We start from the raw sequence: 24,121 nt of genomic DNA on the forward strand, positions 1-24,121 counted from the left end.
CCCTTGATCAATACCCCAAAAAAGAAAGTGACAGTAGTTAGTGGGGGCTCACCTAATTTTAGAGCCTTTGCTCCCAACACTAACTTCTGGATTTGCAACGAGGAATTTTCCAATGACCTCACAGTATTGGAATTGCAAGGGTATGATGTGGTCCTTAGTTGTGATTTCCTCAAGAAACACAACCCTCTCTCCATAGACTTTGATGTTAGGATTGTCACATTAAACAAGGACAGAAAGGAGTTTGTTACATTCCTAGATTGCACAACTACAGAGGCACCAACATTAATTTCTATAGAGAAAATAGATAAAATGTGCTCTAAAGGAGTAGTGGGTTTTTACCATGAGCACACAATTCATGACCACTTCAAGCGGTTATATGTGTACTTCCATGCAGCTTGCTCAAAAACCATAAGAGGACTTTTACAGGTTATGGAACAGTACAAAGACTTGTTCAAAGAACCAACTGAACTACCACCTCCTAGGGATTGTGATCATACCATTCCACTCAAGGACAACTCCACACCTCCCAATGTCAGACCATATAGAGTCCCTCATTTGCAAAAGAAAAGAAAAGAAATGGAACGACAAATAAAATTGTTGTTCTCCAGGCACATTATCGAACACAACATGAGCCCCTATGCATCACCTGCTATACTTGTTAGGAAGAAAGGAGGTACATGAATATTATGTATAGACTACAGAAAGTTAAATGCTTAGACTATTAAGAATAATTTTCCCATACCTGTAATAGAAAACCCGTCGGATGAATTGCATGGAGCAGCTATCTTTAGTAAACTTGACTTAAAATCAGGTTATCACCATATTAGAATGAAACCAGTGGACATACATAAAAATGCATTCAGAAGATATTTAGGGCTTTTTGAGGTCTTGGTTTTGCCATTTGGTCTCACTAAGGCTCCTGCTACTTTCCAGGCCATAATGAACAAACTATTTGGCCCCTATTTAATACAATTTGTCTTGGTGTTCTTTGATGATATTTTGGTTTTTAGCAAGACACCTAAAGAGCACACGAAACACTTGACTTTAGTTATGGAGATCCTCAAGAAAAATAACTTGTTTCTGAACCACTCAAAGTGCACATTTGGCACATACACTGTGGAATATTTAGGCCATATTTTCCACTGAAAGAATATTCTGCCTCTACGAGACACGCATATTTTAAACCTGGGCTTTGAAGGACCAACTATTTTGATATACTCTACAAGATAAGAGCTTTCATATATTCTTTATTTTTTGGATTATTACAACAGTTAGAAAATGCTCCAAGATGGTTCTGGATGATAATTGCAATTGACAAATGAGCATTAGCATATCCCATTAATTGTTGATTGCTGGATATAGGTGTTGAATAATTAGGCATTTTCCTGTTTAGTTTAATCCAGAAAAATAGTGGATAAAACATGAATAGCAATATAGTGGTGAAACTAGCAGCAATTCGTTGAGGCTAGTCATGCAATCAAAATCATAAGCAAAATGCATCATATCCATGTCAAGCGCTACTAGCAATAAACCAAATGCTAGCCCTAACAATGAGGAAAAGATGGCATACGACGCAGTAGCAGAAGGTGTAGATGTCCCGACCGTCATGTCCGTGAAGAGGTCGTTGACGTCGGGGTAGAAGTCGTCGTTGGGGAACTCGTCGTTGGTGATGTCGCTGTTCGCAGAACAAGAATCCAACAGTCGCACAAGGACACTCCCCAAAAATCTAATCGCCACTCTCCTGTTGTTGAGGCATATCTCTCTCGATGTGGTTTTGGTGATTGATGACAACGTGTTTGTGGACTAATCGTGTGCTTTGAGCATTTCAGAGATTCATCCTTGGCACGAGATGATTTCTTCCCCTCGGAGTGTCATTCAAGACGGTGTAGCTCTTTCGTTTCTTTTTCGGTGGACTAGTTGCGTAGAGAGCACCGTACTATCAAGAGGGGGTCCGCTTTGGTTTTGCTTGGGTGGAATCAACACGTACACATCTGCTTCTCACCCTCCGAGCCCTTCCGCTTCTATGGAGAGATCTTCTCTCTTCTTGTGGGCTTTGTCTGGGTCCCAGCGGTAGTACCGTGGTACCCAGCGGTAGTACCGCTGAGGGGTCACAAGCGGCAGTACCGCTCCGCAGCGGCAGTACTGTCGGTGACTCCACAGCAGTACTACCGCTGGCTTGCCAGGTCCCTACCGCGTCGATTCGAGGGGTCTTCTTCTATGTCGGATTGTGCGGTACCTCGCTGCGGTAGTACTGCCCTTCCTCCGCAGCAGTACCGCCCGGTTCCCTCTTTCCCTTTACCCTTTTGTTCTGCGCGGCAGTACCGCCGAAGGAAGCGGTAGTGCCGCTTAGCCCATCGGTAGTACCGCTATCTCCCGCGGTAGTACTGCCCTCTGCGGGGCTGTTTAGTGGGGCAACGGTTGGATTGTTGCCCCCACTATAAAAGGGGTCCCCTTCTTCCCCGTTGACTTACCTCTTCCCCCTCAAGCTCCATTAATGCTCCAAGCTCCATTTTTGCCCGATCTATCTCTCTAGCCAATCAAACTTGATTTGCTCGGGAGTGGTTGAGAAGGCCCCGATCTACACTTCCACCAAGAGATTTTCGATTCCCCCACCTATCCCTAGCGGATCTTGTTACTCTTGGGTGTTTGAGCACCCTAGATGGTTGAGGTCACCACGGTGCCATAGTCCATTGTGGTGAAGCTTCGTGGTATTGTTGGGAGCCTCCGATTAAGTTGTGGAGATTGCCCCAACCTTGTCTGTAAAGGTCCGATTGCCGCCTTCAAGGGCACCAATAGTGGAATCACGGCATCTCGCATTGCGTGAGGGCGTGAGGAGAATACAGTGGCCCTAGTGGCTTCTTGGGGAGCATTGTGCCTCCACACCGCTCTAACGGAGACGTACTTGTTGGGGAACGTAGTAATTTCAAAAAATTTCCTACGCACACGCAAGATCATGGTGATGCATAGTAACAAGGGGAGAGTGTGATCTACGTACCCTTGTAGACCGACAGCTGAAGCGTTATGACAACGCGGTTGATGTAGTCGTACGTCTTCACGGTCCGACCGATCAAGCACTGAAACTACGGCACCTCCGAGTTCTAGCACACGTTCAGCTCGATGATGATCCCCGGACTCCGATCCAGCAAAGTGTCGGGGAAGAGTTCCGTCAGCATGACGGCGTGGTGACGATCTTGATGTACTACCGTCACAGGATTTCGCCAAAGCACCGCTACAATATTATCGAGGATTATGGTGGAAGGGGGCACTGCACACGGCTAAGAATATGATCACGTGGATCAACTCGTGTGTCTAGGGGTGCCCCTGCACCCGTATATAAAGGAGCAAGGGGAGGAGGCCAGCCGGCCCCTATGGCGCGCCAAGGAGGAGTCCTCCTCCTAGTAGGAGTAGGACTCCTACTAGGAGGGGGAAAGAAGTGGGGAGGGAGAAAAAAAGGGGGGCGCCGCCCCCCCTCTCCTAGTCCAATTCGGACCAGGGGGAGGAGGCGCGCGGCCCACCTTTGGCTGCCCCTCTCTCTCTCCACTAAGGCCCATATGGCCCATTACTTCTCCCGGGGGGGTTCCGGTAACCCTCCGGCTCTCCGGTTTTCTCCAAAATCACCCGGAACACTTCCGGTGTCCGAATATAGCCGTCCAATATATCAATCTTTATGTCTCGACCATTTCGAGACTCCTCGTCATGTCCGTGATCACATCCGGGACTCCGAACTAACTTCGGTACATCAAAACTCATAAACTCATAATATAACTATCATCGAAACCTTAAGCGTGCGGATCCTACGGGTTCGAGAACAATGTAGACATGACCGAGACACATCTCCGGTCAATAACCAATAGCGGAACCTGGATGCTCATATTGGCTCCTACATATTCTACGAAGATCTTTATCGGTCAGACCGCATAACAACATACGTTGTTCCCTTTGTCATCGGTATGTTACTTGCCCGAGATTCGATTGTCGGTATCTCAATACCTAGTTGAATCTCGTTACCGGCAAGTCTCTTTACTCGTTTCGTAATACATCATCTTGCAACTAACTCATTAGTTGCAATGCTTGCAAGGCTTATGTGATGTGCATTACCGAGAGGGCCCAGAGATACCTCTCCGACAATCGGAGTGACAAATCCTAATATCGAAATACGCCAACCCAACATCTACCTTTGGAGACACCTGTAGAGCTCCTTTATAATCACCCAGTTACGTTGTGACGTTTGGTAGCACACAAAGTGTTCCTCCGGAAAACGGGAGTTGCATAATCTCAGTCATAGGAACATGTATAAGTCATGAAGAAAGCAATAGCAACATACTAAACGATCGGGTGCTAAGCTAATGGAATGGGTCATGTCAATCACATCATTCTCCTAATAATGTGACCCCGTTAATCAAATGACAACACATGTCTATGGTTAGGAAACATAACCATCTTTGATTAATGAGCTAGTCAAGTAGAGGCATACTAGTGACGTTTGGTTTGTCTATGTATTCACACAAGTATTATGTTTCCGGATAATACAATTCTAGCATGAATAATAAACATTTATCATGATATAAGGAAATAAAATAATAACATTATTATTGCCTCTAGGGCATATTATCTTCAGTCTCCCACTTGCACTAGAGTCAATAATCTAGATTACACAGTAATGATTCTAACACCCATGGAGCTTTGGTGCTGATCATGTTTTGCTCGTGGAAGAGGCTTAGTCAACGGGTCTGCTACATTCAGATCCGTATGTATCTTGCAAATCTCTATGTCTCCCACCTGGACTAGATCTCGGATGGAATTGAAGCGTCTCTTGATGTGCTTGGTTCTCTTGTGAAATCTGGATTCCTTTGCCAAGGCAATTGCACCAGTATTGTCACAAAAGATTTTCATTGGACCCGATGCACTAGGTATTACACCTAGATCGAATATGAACTCCTTCATCCAGACTCCTTCGTTTGCTGCTTCCGAAGCAGCTATGTACTCCGCTTCACATGTAGATCCCGCCACAACGCTTTGTTTAGAACTGCACCAAGTGACAGCTCCACCGTTTAATGTAAACACGTATCTGGTTTGCGATTTAGAATCGTCCGGATCAGTGTCAAAGCTTGCATCAACGTAACCATTTACGATGAGCTCTTTGTCACCTCCATATATGAGAAACATATTGTTGGTGTCAAAACCGGCGGATCTCGGGTAGGGGGTCCCGAACTGTGCGTCTAGGCCGGATGGTAACAGGAGGCAGGGAACACTTTGTTTTACCCAGGTTCGGGCCCTCTCGATGGAGGTAATACCCTACTCCTGCTTGATTAATATTGATGATATGGGTAGTACAAGAGTAGATCTACCACGAGATCAAGGAGGCTAAACCCTAGAAGCTAGCCTATGGTATGATTGTTGTGTATGGAGTTGATTATGTCCTACGGACTACAACCCTCCGGTTTATATAGGCACCGGATAGGGTTAGGGCTACACAGAGTCGGTTACAATGGTAGGAGATCTTGAATATCCGCATCGCCAAGCTTGCCTTCCACGCCAAGGAAAGTCCCATCCGGACACGGGACGAAGTCTTCAATCTTGTATCTTCATAGTCCAGGAGTCCGGCTACCCGAACACCCCCTAATCCAGGACTCCCTCAGTAGCCCCTGAACCAGGCTTCAATGACGACGAGTCCGGCACGCAAATTGTCTTCGGCATTGCAAGGCGGGTTCCTCCTCCAAGTCCTTCATAGAAGATTGTAATCACCAAGAGTAGTGTCCGGTTCTGCAAAATAAGCTTCCACATAGTGCCATAGAGAGAATAATATTAACACAAATCAAATCTGCTGACGTATTCTGTAGTGCGCCATCACACTACAGCCAAGTCCTTTACTCGAATCGTTTTTACTTTTCCACCTCAGCATGTTTTGCGAGGCGGTTTCCTTGGCACGTCTTGTCAAAGCAGAGATCGTGTGCCCCCCTTTTACGGGATTCTCATCAATACGGACATGGGTAACCCAATCGTGCCCGTTAGCATGTTTTCTTGATTAAAGGCGAGTCCCAAATGGTTACGGGGAGGGCTCCTGGTATTCAACCTCTTATAAAGAGACCAAGGCCTTACTCCTTTCTCCAATCTCAAAACGAGTTCGCCCGTCGCCTCGAGTTCCAACACCCTAGGCTCCAGATTCCAGGCGCTTCGGACCTGCGACAATGTCCGGTTCCGACCTCCAAGGCCGATGGATGCCCTCCTCCGTCACGGAGGAGGACGTGCTAAAGTTGAGAGAGGCTAAGTTCCTGACCGCCGAAATTCCGCATAGGTTGCCTGCTCAAAGGCAGGCTATTCCCAGTCCCTAGCCCGGTGAGAGCGTAGTGTTCATGTATCACTTCCTTTGGGGGTTAGGCTTCCCGATGGATCCCTTCGTGAGGGGGCTGCTGTTTTATTACGGGCTGGAATTTCATGAATTAGCCCCGGAGTCCATCCTCCACATTTCCTCATTCATCGTCGTGTGTGAAGCGTTCCTCCGTGTTACTCCTCACTTCGGATTATGGCTCAAGACTTTCGGAGTGGAGCCGAAGATGATCGAGGGACGACATGCAGAGTGCGGAGGTGCTGTCATCAGTAAGAATGCCGATGCTCCATGGCCCGAGGGCTCCTTTCAAGAGGAGCTCGGCTTGTGGCAACGAGAGTGGTTCTACATCACCGCTCCCAGGAGCGCCAAATGGGTGGCGCCTCTTGCCTTTCGCTTGGGTCCCCCACCACGGCTAGCGTCATGGGTCAACAAAGGATTAGATTGGGGGTTATCCAAAGACGTGCCCCTGTTGCAGGGCCGCATTAGGGATCTCTTAGAAGGAAACCTCAACCTGGTCAAGGTGACGCAGGTCATGCTGATTCGCTGAATATTGCCCAGCAAACGTCGCCCCCTTCGCCTGTGGGAGTTTAATCCAGAGGGACCGCGAGCTCTCCAGAACTTTATGGGCGCAACGCCCGCGGAGATGTATAGACTGTTCTTCGATCACAAGAGATGTGTCCGGATTTAACTGAGGATGCAGGTCTAAGCCGCAATCGCCCGGATACTCAAGTAAGCAACCTTGTGCCCGGACCTTCTATCCGTATAATTGTCATAAACTTGCCCCTAAAAGAGCCGTCCTTTTAAACAGGAGTGGATAGCGAAGGCAAAGCTGATCAGGTGTCCGGCCCCCCTTCCTGAAACCAGGCCGGATCCCGTGCTGGTCAGGATGCTGGAGATAATGCCTTTGGAGGGGGAGGACAAGGAAGCTATGGCCTCCTCGAAGGAGGCTACTCCGAAGGGAGGAACCGACAATTCCTCTCCTAAGGGGAAGAAGAGAGCCGCCTTTGACGACCCGGAAACCATGGTCTCGAAACGCGGGAGAAAATCCTCATCAGAGGGTCCGGCGCCGGGGAGTTCCTCGGCCAGACTATGCCCTCAAGGGGATCAGCCCTCCAGCGAGCCGTAAGTGGAGAAAAGATTTTCCTTTTGAGGGATGAGGGAAATCCTTGATTTATATCTGAGAAGATTAACCGAAATTTTACCTTGTAGCTCGAACCTCAGCCCTTCTCAGCAGAGCTCGTCTTCGGGGGATCTTCTTCCGGAGATGATGGAGAGCGGGACGCCTCCCCCTTCCGTACCGCCTAGCGAGGCGGGCGACCCTGAGGTGTCGTCGCGGAGGGTTTCTCCAAATCCGGCAGGGGCGGAAGATAGCTATGTGGCCCCCAAGGCTCTCCGCGTCCGGCCTTCGAAGGAGGCCATAGGACAAGTCCGGCAACGCCTGGTGCTCGGCCGGAGGAGCTAAAGATTCTGCTGGGGTGAGCTTCTATCTCAGAGGAGCACCGCGCATTGATGGGCACGGTGATTGAAAGGATTTCGTCCGCAGAAAGCGGATTGTATGAGGCCGTCAAAAGTTTACTGACGGGTTTCGAGGTACATTAGATAATGTATACTTTTGTCAGTTGCGCATGAATAAGATGCGCCCTATGTAGATAGTAGCCCCTGAGACTCTGCGCATCGTCAAGAAATGACGGCATGCGGAGGATCATAATCCCAGGTCTAAGATGTCGCCTTTGAATATAGGCGGCAGGGTGTCCGGAATCGAGCCGAACTGATGATTTTGCCGAACTAAAGCGGCAACTGGACGTGGCAGATGCTGACATCACGCTTGTTAATAAGCGGCTTGATGAGGCTCAAGGTATGTAATTCCTTGGGCGGCATCAGGTAAGAACAGTTTTATGCCTGTGTCTTACGATGTATGTGCTTGACAAAGATGGAGCGGCCGCCGTGGAGAGTCTTAGGCAGAACTTGCCCGAGCTAAAGAACAAGCCAGCGAGAGTGATGCGGCCACCAGGAAAGCCCTTGAAGAGCTGAGAGCCGAACAGGCTGCTTATTGCCGAAGCAAGGAAGAGATGGCCGAGATGGCCGAAAAGTTAAATAGCACTACAGACCGTTGCAGACTTCTTGAAAAAGAAGACCAGGCGAAACAGACGGACTTAGAGAAGGCCGTTGCCGATGCCAAGGACGCGCGCTCTGCGATGAGAGCTGCGAAGGAGGAGCTGCGTCAGGCCGAATAGATTGCGGCTGGAAAGCCCTTTATGCTGCAAAGGAAATTTTGCGACCCGAAGTTTGCTCCGTTGGACCGGATGTGGAGTGTGGAGGATACCTATCTGGATTTGGCAGCGAGTGCTGCTGATGCGACCGAACACTTTCGAGATCAGAAAGATCGCGAAGTGGAAAGGCTTTTTTGGTCGCAGTTTCACAATCCAGAGCGTCCACTGGCAGTGGATGATCGTTTGGCTCAATGGGCCGAACTGAATAGGTTGTCTGGACTCGCCATGAAGTACGTCGTGGGTCACCTGTGGCCGGGGAGATCGGAGCTGAAGAGTTATTTCAGCTTAGTGCAGCAATTCCTTGACGCGGTGCCGCGTATAAATGCAATGAAGAGGTCAGCATGCGTAGAGGGCGCTAGGATGGCTCTTGCCTGTGTTAAGACATACTGGGCAGAGATGGAGACCACCGTTGTTGCGTCCCGAGATTCGGACAAAAGCCGAGTACCTTCCGAGCACTATTTTCAGGAAGTTCTTGAAGGCGCTCGTGTAATAGAGACGCAGTGCCCGAAAGATGCTATGTTATGATAGCATATGTAATTATAAAGTAATATTTTGATAAACTGTAGTGGCCTTTTTTATACTTGTGCCTTCAAGTATTGTGAACACCTTCTATGCGGCCGTTTTAAGAGAGATATATATATATAGAATCTGAAAGATGGCAGTCGTTGGCTTCAGCCCCCACGCACATAGTGCGGGGATGCTCGCAGAAGACGCATTTTCACACTTAACCCAACGTCTTGGTCCTACAAAGGAGGTGATAGCGCAGCGGGCCAGGCAACCGGACTATAATGCTTTAACACTTTCACTTAGCCATAGGAGTTTGTCAGTGAGACTATTTAGGTAGCTCCTTGGTGGCAACTGCGCTTGTCCGAGTTCGGGGCGCGTATGTGCCTGACCGGGAAGCGGCCCTTCGTTAAAGCGGAGGGATCCGATAGATTCCGATAGGTCATCGAGTGGCTGACCACTCTCACGCTACATCATGACAGTCAATTTTCGGCTTTCTCTACTGAGGTGCTCGCCCTGGCCGAACCGGGGGCACAATCGCAGTAGTTCTCCTGGTGCTACCTTAGCCGATAGAGCAGAGCGTAAGGTAGCCGAACTCAGGAGCCGGGCAGCCCAACATTTGACCAAAGACATGATTCGGAGCTGATGCATATAATGCCAAAACTCGCGACGCCGAACACTCCCTAAGGTGTTCGGTCTTTATGAGTGTGGGCGAAACAACACTCTTTATTTGAAAAAGCCCCTAGTGTCCAGGTACGTGCAAAAATTATGACGTGGCCACATGCCAAGATGCCAGCCTCCTCCTTGGTTATATCAGAAAGAAAAAACCAGGGGATGTGTAGCAACAAGAGACAGTAAAAAAGGTTTACGCAGGGTCTTAATCTAAAAAGAATCCTTTAGGACGGGTCCCTACTGCATGTCTGCGCCTGTGTCTCCGTTGTGCCGTATCCTGGACGGGCGCCGCACGACGTTCATCTGTAAAAGAGAGGAACTGAGTTGAAAAACGGGTCGTGCTGAAAAAGTTTAAAATATGCAAAGTATAAAGTAAGATATATAAGATTGAGCTTTATTGTCTCTTATGCGTGGAGCCCCTAGTGCGGGGGTATATGGCTTCTGGGCCTGCATCAATGATGATTTTGCACCGAACTCGTCTATCCGCGTTCGTGGTCTTGAATGACCTATTTCGAAGTTTTTTGGCCGGTGAGGCCTATTTTGCTGTGGGGCTGTTAAAGCGGCCGCACTGTCCTCCGCTTGGGGAGGTGCACTTTAGTGCTTCCCCTTCAAAGAGATGATGCATCGTGGACCGGGCATCTTAAGTGTAAGAGATGCATAATGCGGTATTGCGTTAAAGCGAGCGAAAGCTTCGCGTCCCAGTAGTGCTTGATAGCGACTTGAGAACGGGACGATATGGAAGGTCAGTTTTTCACGGCGGAGGTTATCGGCAGAGCCGAATGTGACTGTGAGCCGGAGAAAACCCGTACAATGGGTGTCCGGACCAGGTATTACCCCTTGAAAGGAGGTTTTGCTGCGGTGGATTCTTGCTGGGTTTATCCCCATGTGCTAGATTATATCCTGATATATCAGGTTGAGCCCACTGCCACCGTCCATAAGGACATTTGAAAACTGGAGTCCGCCAATTATTGGATCGAGTATCAAGGCAGTCCAGCCTACATTCTTGATATTCCTAGAATAATCTAGCTGATCGAAGGTGATCGGTTTTGACAACCAGTGGCAGGATCCTTTGGGGATGGGCCGTGTGGTGCGTACCTTTACGGGCACCACACGTTTTGTTATGTGAAGTGAGTTCACTGTTTTTACTTCTTGTGGGAAGTTCTTTTGTTTCCTGGTGCTCTGCTTTTGGGGTTCGTCCTCGTCTTCGCTTGGTGTGTCGAGCCCCTTATGTTTGGCATTGAGTCTGCCGGATTGTTTGAAGACCCAACAGTCTCTGTGGGTATGGTTAGCAGGCTTCCCGGGAGTACTGTGTATCTGACATATCCTGTCCAGGATTTTATTTAGGTTGGATGGATCGTCCCTGTTATCCTGGGGGGCAATTTTTCTTGATTTTGTCGTGAGCCTTTGAATCCGGCATTGACTGCCGTGCTCTTCGGACTTTTGTCCTTAGTCCAGCGACGGTCCTTGTTGCGTCGCGGTTTTCCGTTTCCATCCCTAGTTTCAGATGTACTTGGGTCGCTGGTGCTGCACCTTGCTAACCAGCTGTCCTCCCCTGCACAAAAGCGGGTCATGAGGCTTGTTAGTGCGGCCATTGTTCTTGGCTTTTCTTGGCCGAGGTGTCTGGCGAGCCATTCGTCTCGGACGTTATGCCTGAAAGCTGCTAAGGCTTCGGCGTCCGGACAGTCGACTATCTGATTCTTTTTAGTGAGGAATCTATTCCAGAACTGCCGAGCTGATTCTCCGGGTTGTTGAGTTATGTGACTAAGATCGTCTGCATCCGGAGGGCGGACATAGGTCCCTTGAAAGTTTGCTCGGAAAGCATCCTCGAGCTTTTCCCAGCTTCCAACTGTGTTTTCGGGAAGGCTTTTAAGCCAATGCCGGGCTGGCCCTTTAAGCTTAAGGGAAATATTTTATGGCGTGGAGATCATCTCCTCTAGCCATGTGTATGTGGAGGATATAATCCTCGATCCAAACTCCAGGGTCTGTTGTTCCATCATATGCCTCTATGTTTACGGGTTTGAATCCCTCTGGAAATTCATGGTCCAGGACCTCATCGGTGAAACATAGGGGGTGTGCGGCGCCCCTGTATTTGGGTGTGCCGGATTCTGATGATGTCTTCATAGCGTTGCTTACGAGAGCTTGCTTTCTTGGCCCATAAATGGACCTGACTGGGCCATGATGCGAATCCTTAATTGGGTCACATGCCGATTTAGGTGCGGCGCCGCTTGCCGCATTATGGGGTCGTCTATCCGACCGTGTGGCTTTCTCATTTTTTGAATGCGAGGGCTCTTGGGCCTCTTCATCGAATTCAGGCAGTAGCTTTCTTTTCGGATAGCTTTTAGTGCGGCGACTGTCGCCGTACTTATCTGCGGTATTGATTACTTTGCTCCATCTAATCCGGAGTGCATCTTCCGCTGTTTTTAGCTTCCTCTTCTGCTTTTTTAGGCTGCATGCAGTTGCAACGAGCCTCTCATGGAGATTCTTCTGCTCCATAGGTTTATCCGGCGTGAGGTCGTCTGGATTGTCGTTTTCGCCGGAGGCGGGATGTTCGGTTTCTCTATACGTGTTGCCCTGTTCGGACGGTTGCTCTAAGGCCTGCTCGTCATCCACCGGCTCGTCCTGCTCTATGGCTGGGTTTTTGTCGAGGCGGGGCTTGGGTCGGCGTTTACGCCGACGCTTTGATTGTTTTTCGGGGGGTCGATCTCCCGTCCCATCCCCTTTTTCCTCGTTGTCGCTTCCTTTAGGGGTATCCACCATGTACACATCGTGAGATGAGGTGGCTGTACAATGCCCTGTGGGCGTTGGTTCGTAGGTATCTCCTGCATCGTCATCCATGTTGTCGATGTCTCCGGAGTCGAAGTTGAGCACGTCGCTTAAATTGTCGACCGTGGCTACCAAGTGGGTGGTGGGCGGGCTTTGAATTTCTTCGTCGTCCGTATCCCATCCTCGCTGACCGTAGTCCGGCCAGGGCTCTCCTGATAAAGAGAGAGACTTAAGAGAATTCAGGATGTCGCCAAAAGGCGAATGCTGAAAGATGTCTGTGGCGGTGAACTCCATCGTCGGCGCCCAATCGGATTCGATTGGCAGGGGCGCGGGGGGTTCGGAGTCCGGGGTGGAGTCCGGACCCTTGGAGTCGCGGGTTGTGCAGAGTGCGGGGCTAGCGTTCGGCTCGATCGCTCTTGGGATCGCAGCCCCTGAGTTGACGTCCAACCGCTCATCCTCGATTGGCGCAGTAGGCTCTGAATCAATGGTCGGAACCGGTGCGTGTGTGGCCTCCAAAGCGCTGTTCGGCGGCAGAGCTATATCATGCCCATCGAGACAGTGCGGCGCGGTTGGCTGTGGCTCGAATCCGTCAAAGATCAAGTCCCCGCGGATGTCAGCCATGTAGTTTAGGCTTCCAAACCTGACCTGATGGCCAGGGGCGTAACTTTCGATCTGCTCAAGGTGGCCAAGCGAATTGGCCCGCAGTGCGAAGCCGCCGAAGACGAAGATCTGTCCGGGGAGAAAAGTCTCGCCCTGGACCGCGTTGTTGTTGATGATCAAAGGAGCCATCGGGCCTAAAGGCGACGACACAGAGGAACTCTCAATGAAAGCACCAATGTCGGTGTCAAAACCGGCGGATCTCGGGTAGGGGGTCCCGAACTGTGCGTCTAGGCCGGATGGTAACAGGAGGCAGGGAACACTTTGTTTTACCCAGGTTCGGGCCCTCTCGATGGAGGTAATACCCTACTCCTGCTTGATTAATATTGATGATATGGGTAGTACAAGAGTAGATCTACCACGAGATCAAGGAGGCTAAACCCTAGAAGCTAGCCTATGGTATGATTGTTGCGTATGGAGTTGATTCTGTCCTACGGACTACAACCCTCCGGTTTATATAGGCACCGGATAGGGTTAGGGCTACACAAAGTCGGTTACAATGGTAGGAGATCTTGAATATCCGCATCGCCAAGCTTGCCTTCCACGCCAAGGAAAGTCCCATCCGGACACGGGACGAAGTCTTCAATCTTGTATCTTCATAGTCCAGGAGTCCGGCTGAAGGTATAGTCTGGCTACCCGTACACCCCCTAATCCAGGAGTCCCTCACATATCCTTGGTCCTTTTCAGGTATTTCAGGATGTTCTTGACCGCTGTCCAGTGATCCACTCCTGGATTACTTTGGTACCTCCCTGCTAGACTTATAGCTAGACACACATTAGGTCTGGTACACAACATTGCATACATGATAGAGCCTATGGCTGAAGCATAGGGAACATCTTTCATTTTCTCTCTATCTTCTGCATTGGTCGGACTTTGAGTCTTACTCAATTTCGCACCTTGTAACACAGGCAAGAATCCTTTCTTTGCTTGATCCATTTTGAACTTTTTCAAAACTTTGTCAAGGTATGTGCTTTGTGAAAGTCCAATTAAGCGTCTCGATCTGTCTCTATAGATCTTGATGCCCAATATGTAGGCAGCTTCACCGAGGTCTTTCATTGAAAAACTTTTATTCATGTATCCTTTTATGCTATCCAGAAATTCTATATCATTTCCGATTAGTAATATGTCATCTACATATAATATCAGAAATGCTACAGAGCTCCCACTCACTTTCTTGTAAATACATGCTTCTCCAAAAGTCTGTATAAAACCAAATGCTTTGATCACACTATCAAAGCATTTATTCCAACTCCGAGTGGCTTGCACCAGTCCATAAATGGATCGTTGGAGCTTGCACACTTTGTTAGCTCCCTTTGGATCGACAAAACCTTCCGGCTGCATCATATACAACTCTTCTTGCAGAAATCCATTCAGGAATGCAGTTTTGACATCCATTTGCCAAATTTCATAATCATAAAATGCGGCAATTGCTAACATGATTCGGACAGACTTAAGCATCGCTACGGGTGAGAAGGTCTCGTCGTAGTCAATCCCTTGAACTTGCCGAAAACCTTTTGCGACAAGTCGAGCTTTGTAGACAGTAACATTACCGTCAACGTCATTCTTCTTCTTGAAGATCCATTTATTCTCAATCGCTTGCCGATCATTGGGCAAGTCAACCAAAGTCCATACTTTGTTCTCATACATGGATCCCATCTCAGATTTCATGGCTTCAAGCCATTTTGTGGAATCTGGGCTCACCATCGCTTCTTCATAGTTCGTAGGTTCATCATGATCTAGTAGCATGACTTTCAGAACAGGATTACCATACCACTCTGGCGCGGATCTTACTCTGGTTGATCTACGAGGTTCAGTAGTATCTTGTTCTAAAGTTTCATGATCATTATCATTAGCTTCCTCACTAATTGGTGTAGGTGTCACAGAAACTGGTTTCTGTGATGTACTACTTTCCAATAAGGGAGCAGGTATAGTTACCTCGTCAAGTTCTACTTTCCTCCCACTCACTTCTTTCAAGAGAAACTCCTTCTCTAGAAAGTTTCCGAATTTAGCAACAAAAGTCTTGCCTTCGGATCTGTGATAGAAGGTGTATCCAATAGTTTCCTTTGGATCTCCTATGAAGACACATTTCTCCGATTTGGGTTCAAGCGTATCAGGTTGAAGCTTTTTCACATAAGCATCGCAGCCCCAAACTTTCAGAAATGACAACTTTGGTTTCTTGCCAAACCACAGTTCATAAGGCGTCGTCTCAACGGATTTTGATGGTGCCCTATTTAACGTGAATGCGGCCGTCTCTAGAGCATATCCCCAAAATGATAGTGGTAAATCAGTAAGAGACATCATAGATCGCACCATATCTAGTAAAGTACGATTACGACGTTCGGACACACCATTACGCTGTGGTGTTCCGGGTGGCGTGAGTTGCGAAACTATTCCACATTAATTCAAATGTACACCAAACTCATAACTCAAATATTCTCCTCCACGATCAGATCGTAGGAATTTTATTTTCTTGTTACGATGATTTTCAACTTCACTCTGAAATTCTTTGAACTTTTCAAACGTTTCAGACTCATGTTTCATTAAGTAGATATACCCATATCTGCTTAAGTCATCTGTGAAGGTGAGAAAATAACGATATCCGCCACGAGCCTCAACATTCATCGGACCACATACATCTGTATGTATGATTTCCAACAAATCTGTTGCTCTCTCCATAGTACCGGAGAATGGTGTTTTCGTCATCTTACCCATAAGGCACGGTTCGCAAGTACCAAGTGATTCATAATCAAGTGGTTCCAAAAGCCCATCAGTATGGAGTTTCTTCATGCGCTTTACACCGATATGACCCAAACGACAGTGCCACAAATAAGTTGCACTATCATTATCAACTCTGCATCTTTTGGCTTCAACGTTATGAATATGTGTGTCACTACTATCGAGATTTAATAAGAATAGACCACTCTTTAAGGGTGCATGACCATAAAAGATATTACTCATATAAATAGAACAATCTTTATTCTCTGATTTAAATGAATAACCATCTCGCATCAAACAAGATCCAGATATAATGTTCATGCTTAACGCTGGCACCAAATAACAATTATTTAGGTCTAATACTAATCCCGAAGGTAGATGTAGAGGTAGCGTGCCGACTGTGATCACATCGACTTTGGAACCATTTCCCACGCGCATCGTCACCTCGTCCTTAGCCAATCTTCGCTTAATCCGTAGTCCCTGTTTCGAGTTGCAAATATTAGCAACAAAACCAGTATCAAATACCCAGGTGCTACTGCGAGCATTAGTAAGGTACACATCAATAACATGTATATCACATATACCTTTGTTCACCTTGCCATCCTTCTTATCCGCCAAATACTTGGGGCAGTTCCGCTTCCAGTGACCAGTCTGCTTGAAGTAAAAGCACTCAATTTCAGGCTTAGGTCCAGGTTTGGGTTTCTTCTCTTGAGTAGCAACTTGCTTGCTGTTCTTTTTGAAGTTCCCCTTCTTCTTCCCTTTGCCCTTTTTCTTGAAACTAGTGGTCTTGTTGACCATCAACACTTGATGCTCCTTCTTGATTTCTACCTCCGCAGCTTTCAGCATTGCGAAGAGCTCGGGAATAGTCTTATTCATCCCTTGCATATTATAGTTCATCACGAAGCTCTTGTAGCTTGGTGGTAGTGATTGGAGAATTCTGTCAATGACGCAATCATCTGGAAGATTAACTCCCAATTGAATCAGGTGATTATTATACCCAGACATTTTGAGTATATGCTCACTGACAGAACTGTTCTCCTCCATCTTGCAGCTATAGAACTTATTGGAGACTTCATATCTCTCAATCCGGGCATTTGCTTGAAATATTAACTTCAACTCCTGGAACATCTCATATGCTCCATGACGTTCAAAACGTCGTTGAAGTCCCGATTCTAATCTGTAAAGCATGGCACACTGAACTATCGAGTAGTCATCAGCTTTGCCCTGCCAGACGTTCATAACATCTGGTGTTGCTCCAGCAGCAGGCCTGGCACCCAGCGGTGCTTCCAGGACGTAATTCTTCTGTGCAGCAATGAGGATAATCCTCAAGTTACGGACCCAGTCCGTGTAATTGCTACCATCATCTTTCAACTTTGCTTTCTCAAGGAACGCATTAAAATTCAACGGAACAACAGCATGGGCCATCTATCTACAATCAAACATAAACAAGCAAGATACTATCAGGTACTAAGTTCATGATAAATTTAGATTCAATTAATCATATTACTAAAGAACTCCCACTTAGATAGAAATCCCTCTAATCCTCTAAGTGATTACGTGATCCAAATCAACTAAACCATGTCCGATCATCACGTGAGATGGAGTAGTTTCATTGGTGAACATCGCTATGTTGATCATATCTACTATATGATTCACGCTCGACCTTTCGGTCTCTGTGTTCCGAGGCCATATCTGTATATGCTTGGCTCGTCAAGTATAACCTGAGTATTCTGCATGTGCAACTGTTTTGCACCCGTTGTATTTGAACGTAGAGCCTATCACACCCGATCATCACGTGGTGTCTCAGCACGAAGAACTTTCTCAACGGTGCATACTCAGGGAGAACACTTCTTGATAATTACTGAGAGATCATCTTAAAATGCTACCGTCAATCAAAGCAAGATAAGATGCATAAAAGATAAACATCACATGCAATCAATATAAGTGATATGATATGGCCATCATCATCTTGTGCTTGTGATCTCCATCTTCGAAGCACCGTCGTGATCACCATCGTCACCGGCGCGACACCTTGATCACCATCGTAGCATCGTTGTCGTATCGCCAATCTTATGCTTCCACGACTATCGCTACCGCTTAGTGATAAAGTAAAGCATTACAGCACAATTGCATTGCATACAATAAAGCGACAACCATATGGCTCCTGCCAGTTGCCGATAACTTGGTTACAAAACATGATCATCTCATACAATAAAATTTAGCATCATGTCTTGACCATATCACATCACAACATGCCCTGCAAAAACAAGTTAGACGTCCTCTACTTTGTTGTTGCAAGTTTTACGTGGCTGCTACGGGCTTAAGCAAGAACCAATCTTACCTACGCATCAAAATCACAACGATAGTTTGTCAAGTTGGTGCTATTTTAACCTTCACAAGGACCGGGCGTAGCCACACTCGGTTCAACTAAAGTTGGAGAAATTGTCACCCGCTAGCCACCTTTGTGCAAAGCACGTCGGGAGAACCGGTCTCGCGTAAGCGCACGCGTAATGTCGTACGGGCCGCTTCTTCCAACAATACCGCCGAACCAAAGTATGACATGCTGGTAAGCAGTATGACTTATATCGCCCACAACTCACTTGTGTTCTACTCGTGCAAATAACATCAACACATAAAACCTAGGCTCGGATGCCACTGTTGGGGAACGTAGTAATTTCAAAAAATTTCCTACGCACACGCAAGATCATGGTGATGCATAGCAACGAGGGGAGAGTGTGATCTACGTACCCTTGTAGACCGACAGCGGAAGCATTATGACAACGCAGTTGATGTAGTCGTACGTGTTCACGGTCCGACCGATCAAGCACCGAAACTACGGCACCTCCGAGCTCTAGCACACGTTCAGCTCGATGACGATCCCTAGACTCCGATCCAGCAAAGTGTCGAGGAAGAGTTCCGTCAGCACGACGGCGTGGTGACGATCTTGATGTACTACCGTCGCAGGGCTTCGCCTAAGCACCGCTACAATATTATCGAGGATTATGGTGGAAGGGGGCACCGCACACGGCTAAGAATATGATCACATGGATCAACTTGTGTGTCTAGGGGTGCCCCCTACCCCCGTATATAAAGGAGCAAGGGGAGGAGGCCGTCCGGCCCCTATGGCGGGCCAAGGAGGAGTCCTCCTCCTAGTAGGAGTAGGGGAAAGAAGTGGGGAGGGAGAAAAAAAGGGGGGCGCCGCCCCCCCTCTCCTAGTCCAATTCGGACCAGGGGGGAGGAGGCGCGCGGCCCACCTTTGGCTGCCCCTCTCTCTCCACTAAGGCCCATATGGCCCATTACTTCTCCCGGGGTGGTTCTGGTAACCCTCCGGCTCTCCGGTTTTCTTCGAAATCACCCGGAACACTTCCGGTGTCCGAATATAGCCGCCCAATATATCAATCTTTATGTCTTGACCATTTCGAGACTCCTCGTCATGTCCGTGATCACATCCGGGACTCCGAACTAACTTCGGTACATCGAAACTCATAAACTCATAATATAACTGTCATCGAAACCTTAAGCGTGCGGACCCTACGGGTTCAAGAATAATGTAGACATGACCGAGACACGTCTCCGGTCAATAACCAATAGCAGAACCTGGATGCTCATATTGGCTCCTACATATTCTATGAAGATCTTTATCGGTCAGACCGCATAACAACATACGTTGTTCCCTTTGTCATCGGTATGTTACTTGCCCGAGATTCGATCGTCGGTATCTCAATACCTAGTTCAATATCGTTACCGGCAAGTCTCTTTACTCGTTTCGTAATACATCATCTCGCAACTAACTCATTAGTTGCAATGCTTGCAAGGCTTATGTGATGTACATTACTGAGAGGGCCCAGAGATACCTCTCTGACAATCGGAGTGACAAATCCTAATCTCGAAATACGCCAACTCAACATGTACCTTTGGAGACACCTATAGAGCTCCTTTATAATCACCCAGTTACGTTGTGACATTTGGTAGCACACAAAGTGTTCTCCGGCAAACGGGAGTTGCATAATCTCATAGTCATAGGAACATGTATAAGTCATGAAGAAAGCAATAGCAACATACTAAACGATCGGGTGCTAAGCTAATGGAATGGGTCATGTCAATCACATCATTCTCCTAATAATGTGATCCCGTTAATCAAATGACAACACATGTCTATGGTTAGGAAACATAACCATCTTTGATTAATGAGCTAGTCAAGTAGAGGCATACTAGTGACATTTGGTTTGTCTATGTATTCACACAAGTATTATGTTTCCGGATAATACAATTCTAGCATGAATAATAAATATTTATCATGATATAAGGAAATAAAATAATAACATTATTATTGCCTCTAGGGCATATTTCCTTCAGTACTTCCCCTCAAAAGGAAGGAACTTCGGTAACACATCCTCGTATTCACCGGATCCACTCTTGGTTATCTCTTACCTTTACTTGTGCAAGCTCATATTGTTACTTCTCTTGCTTGCTTGTTTATTTGTTGTTGTTGCATCATATAGGTTGCTCACCTAGTTGCACATCTAGACAACCTACTTTGATGCAAAGTTTAATTCGGTAAAGAAAAGTAAAAAATTGTTAGTTGCCTATTCACCCCCCTCTAGTCAACCATATCGATCCTTTCAATTGGTATCAGAGCCTCGTCTTTTTACTAAGGACTTTGTCGTCCAAAGAGTATGGTTGATACCGTAGACGGTGTGGAGGAACACTCCGGTGTGAATCCGATCTCGTCTACGGGCGATGGGGGATCCTCGGTCTCTCGTGAGGAGTTCAATGTGGCCTTGGAGACATTGAAAACCTCCATGACGACCGAGGTTGAAAGCATGTTTACTAAATTCATTGAAGGGCTTAAACTATCCACCGCACTGTTGAAAGTGGGTGTTCCCACTGACAAGGTGACGGATGCTATCTCCGACAAGGGGGAAGCTAGTAGTGAAAAGGCTCCTTCTTCTAGTGGTAAAAATGGCACCGACATCTTTGCTCATGTGGAACCACCACTTGTTTATGGTGGACCGGTTCCTTCCACTCATTTGAATCATGTCGGTCCTCCCCCTAAGATTGTGAAAAATGAGGACTTTGATTCTTGGGTTTTTCGCTTTAAGCGTCATTTAAATCATGTGAACACTAATCTTTGGAGAATCATTGAAGAAGATTTCCATCCACACGATCCAAGCAACTTCACTCCTCGAGAAGCCGCGGATAATCAATTCAATGAGAATGCTCTCTTTATCATTCAAGATGCAATTCCACCTAAAGATCTACCTCACCTTCGGCCCTTCGCCTTGGCCAAAGGTGCATGGCTGTGTGTTGTCTCTCTCTACCGGGGAAGCGCAAGTATTCAACGCTCCAACTATGAAGTAGTGCGAGATGAAGCCGATGAGTTTGCAATGAAAGAAGATGAAGAACCTCGTGAGCTTTATCGGAGAGTAACCAAGCTCGCGGTCTCACTTCGAGATCACGGGAGCAAGGACATGGATGACAATTGGATCAAGTGCAAATTCCTCAAGGCAATGATGCCTTACCACAAGGCCATGTCCTCCTTCATTTGTCAAAGGCCGGACTTCCACACTTTGACCTCAAGTGAAGTGTTGGATGAGTTTGTGGCGATGAACATCTTGGACAAGACCGCTGACAATGCGGTGCTTCGTTCTCAAAGGGCAAAGAAGCCCAACCTTGCATTGAAGGCCAAGGTTTGCGTTGAAGAAGAAGAAGAGGAAAGCAACCCAGAAGATACAGAGTATGCCTATCATGAACACATGGCACTTGCTTCAAGGCAATTTTGGAGTAAGAAAAACTCAAGGCCAAACTTCAACAAAGAACAACTCAAGTGGCACGAAGAGCAAGCAACGTGTAAGGACTTGCTACAATTGTGGCAATGTGAGTCATTTTGTTGCGGAGTGCCCGTATGAGAAGAGGGAAGACAATGGTGGCAAGCTCATTCGAAAGGACAAATCCAAGTCTTTCCCCAACAAGAGCAACTTCATCAAGAAAAACCCTCACAAGGCATTGGTGGTTCAAGAAGAGTACCATGAGGATGATGATGATGATGATGAAGATGGTGAGTCGGTTGCCATGGCCTCCGTTGCCATTGCAAAAACTCCACGACTATCTCTCTTCGACTCACCCAATGAGAACATCACCGCCAAGTGCCTCATGGCTAAAGCCACCAACAAGGTAACTCCCAACATCAAAACTACCATCATTAATAATCCTTCCTTGATGGATTGTATTGATGAATGTGAGGGATCTAATGTGGAGGAAAATGAGTTTGAGTCCTTTATGGGTAAACTCAAGGGTAAATCCAAGAAGCATTTTGTTGCTCTTTTGGAACAACTTGGTGAAGCCAATGACGTGATCAAGTCTCATGAAGATACCATCTCCAAGATGGAGGGGCATAGTCGTGACTATGCCGATGAGATTTCGGATCTTTCCAATGCTCTTGAGGAAGAGCGTGGTCTTCGTTTGGCTCTTGAGGAGTCACACAATGATGATCATGGTAAGTTAAAGAAAGATTTTGGTCATGCTCTCGTGGTTTCTCATGTGCTAAACTCCGAGAAGGCCAAACTTGGGGTTGATCTTGCTAGACTCAAAGAGGAGTTTGATCTACTTGACAAGGCTCACAAGGTCTTGAAGGGTGCTCATGCTAGCCTCAAAGAGTCTCATGATCAACTCCAAGTAAAGCTAACCAAGGAGAAAGCCACCTTTCCTCGTATGATGTTAATTGATAATGCAAATGCTACTAACCCGTGTTGTGAGCATGTGCATCTTGTTGAGGAGAATGCTAAGCTAAAGGTGAAACTTGAGAAAGGTCTTGTGTCTTGCATACAAGGCGAGAAGAGCCTCAACGACCTCTTGACCAACCAAAAGGGAGTTGTGGCCAAGGAAGGGATTGGGTACGTGTCCAAGTCCAAGAACGAGAAGAAGAATGACAAGGCCAAACGAACTCCTCCTCTCAAGCAAACCTTTGTGAGGGAGGGTGAGGGTGCTACTAAGGAGAAGGAGAAAAACTCCATGAAGATTAGTGATGCCAAGAAGGAAACCGCTCCCCTTCCCAACAAGGCCGGCGACTTTAACCCTTCTTATGTGTTGTGCCGCGCTAGAGATGGGCATGTTTATGCCAAATTTGTTGGTTCTCCTTATGAGTACATTGAATGGTCTATTTGGGTTCCTAAGACCCTTGTTACTAACATCAAAGGACCCATTACAAAATGGGTACTGAGGGAGTCCTGGATTAGGGGGTGTTCGGGTAGCCGGACTATACCTTCGGCCGGACTCCTGGACTATGAAGATACAAGATTGAAGACTTCGTCCCGTGTCCGGATGGGACTTTCCTTGGCGTGGAAGGCAAGCTTGGCGATGCGATATTCAAGATCTCCTACCATTGTAACCGACTCTGCGTAACCCTAACCCTATCCGGTGCCTATATAAACCGGAGGGTTGTAGTCCATAGGACAGAATCAACTCCATACACAACAATCATACCATAGGCTAGCTTCTAGGGTTTAGCCTCCTTGATGTCGTGGTAGATCTACTCTTGTACTACCCATATCATCAATATTAATCAAGCAGGAGTAGGGTATTACCTCCATCGAGAGGGCCCGAACCTGGGTAAAACAAAGTGTTCCCTGCCTCCTGTTACCATCCAGCCTAGACGCACAGTTCGGGACCTCCTACCCGAGATCCGCCGGTTTTGACACCGACATTGGTGCTTTCATTGAGGGTTCCTCTGTGTTGTCGCCTTTAGGCCCGATGGCTCCTTCGATCATCAACAACGACGCGGTCCAGGGTGAGACTTTTCTCCCCGGACAGATCTTCGTCTTTGGCGGCTTCGCACCACGGGCCAATTCACTTGGCCACCTTGAGCAGATCGAAAGCTACGCCCCTGGCCATCAGGTCAGGTTTGGAAGCCTAAACTACACAGCTGATATCCGCGGGGACTTGATCTTTGATGGATTCGAGCCACAGCCAAGCGCGCCGCACTGTCTCGATGGGCATGATATAGCTTTGCCGCCGAACAATGCTTTTGAGGCCGCACACACACCGATTCTGACCATTGATTCAGAGCCTACTGCGCCAATCAAGGATGAGCGGTTGGACGTCACCTCAGGGGATGCGATCCCAAAAGTGATCGAGCCGAACGCCAGCCCTGCACAACCCGTGACTCCAAGGATCCGGACTCCACCCCAGACTCCGAACCCCCCGCGCCCGTGCC

General features: G+C 47.5%; 1 pseudogene; it reads right to left on the minus strand.

The window, feature by feature from the left end:
- LOC119352009 overlaps window positions 1-24,121 on the minus strand; it is a 96,373-nt pseudogene that overhangs the window by 1,167 nt on the left and 71,085 nt on the right.

The sequence above is a fragment of the Triticum dicoccoides genome, chromosome 1A (genome assembly GCF_002162155.2).
Source record: "Triticum dicoccoides isolate Atlit2015 ecotype Zavitan chromosome 1A, WEW_v2.0, whole genome shotgun sequence".
In the NCBI taxonomy this organism is placed as follows: domain Eukaryota; kingdom Viridiplantae; phylum Streptophyta; class Magnoliopsida; order Poales; family Poaceae; genus Triticum; species Triticum dicoccoides.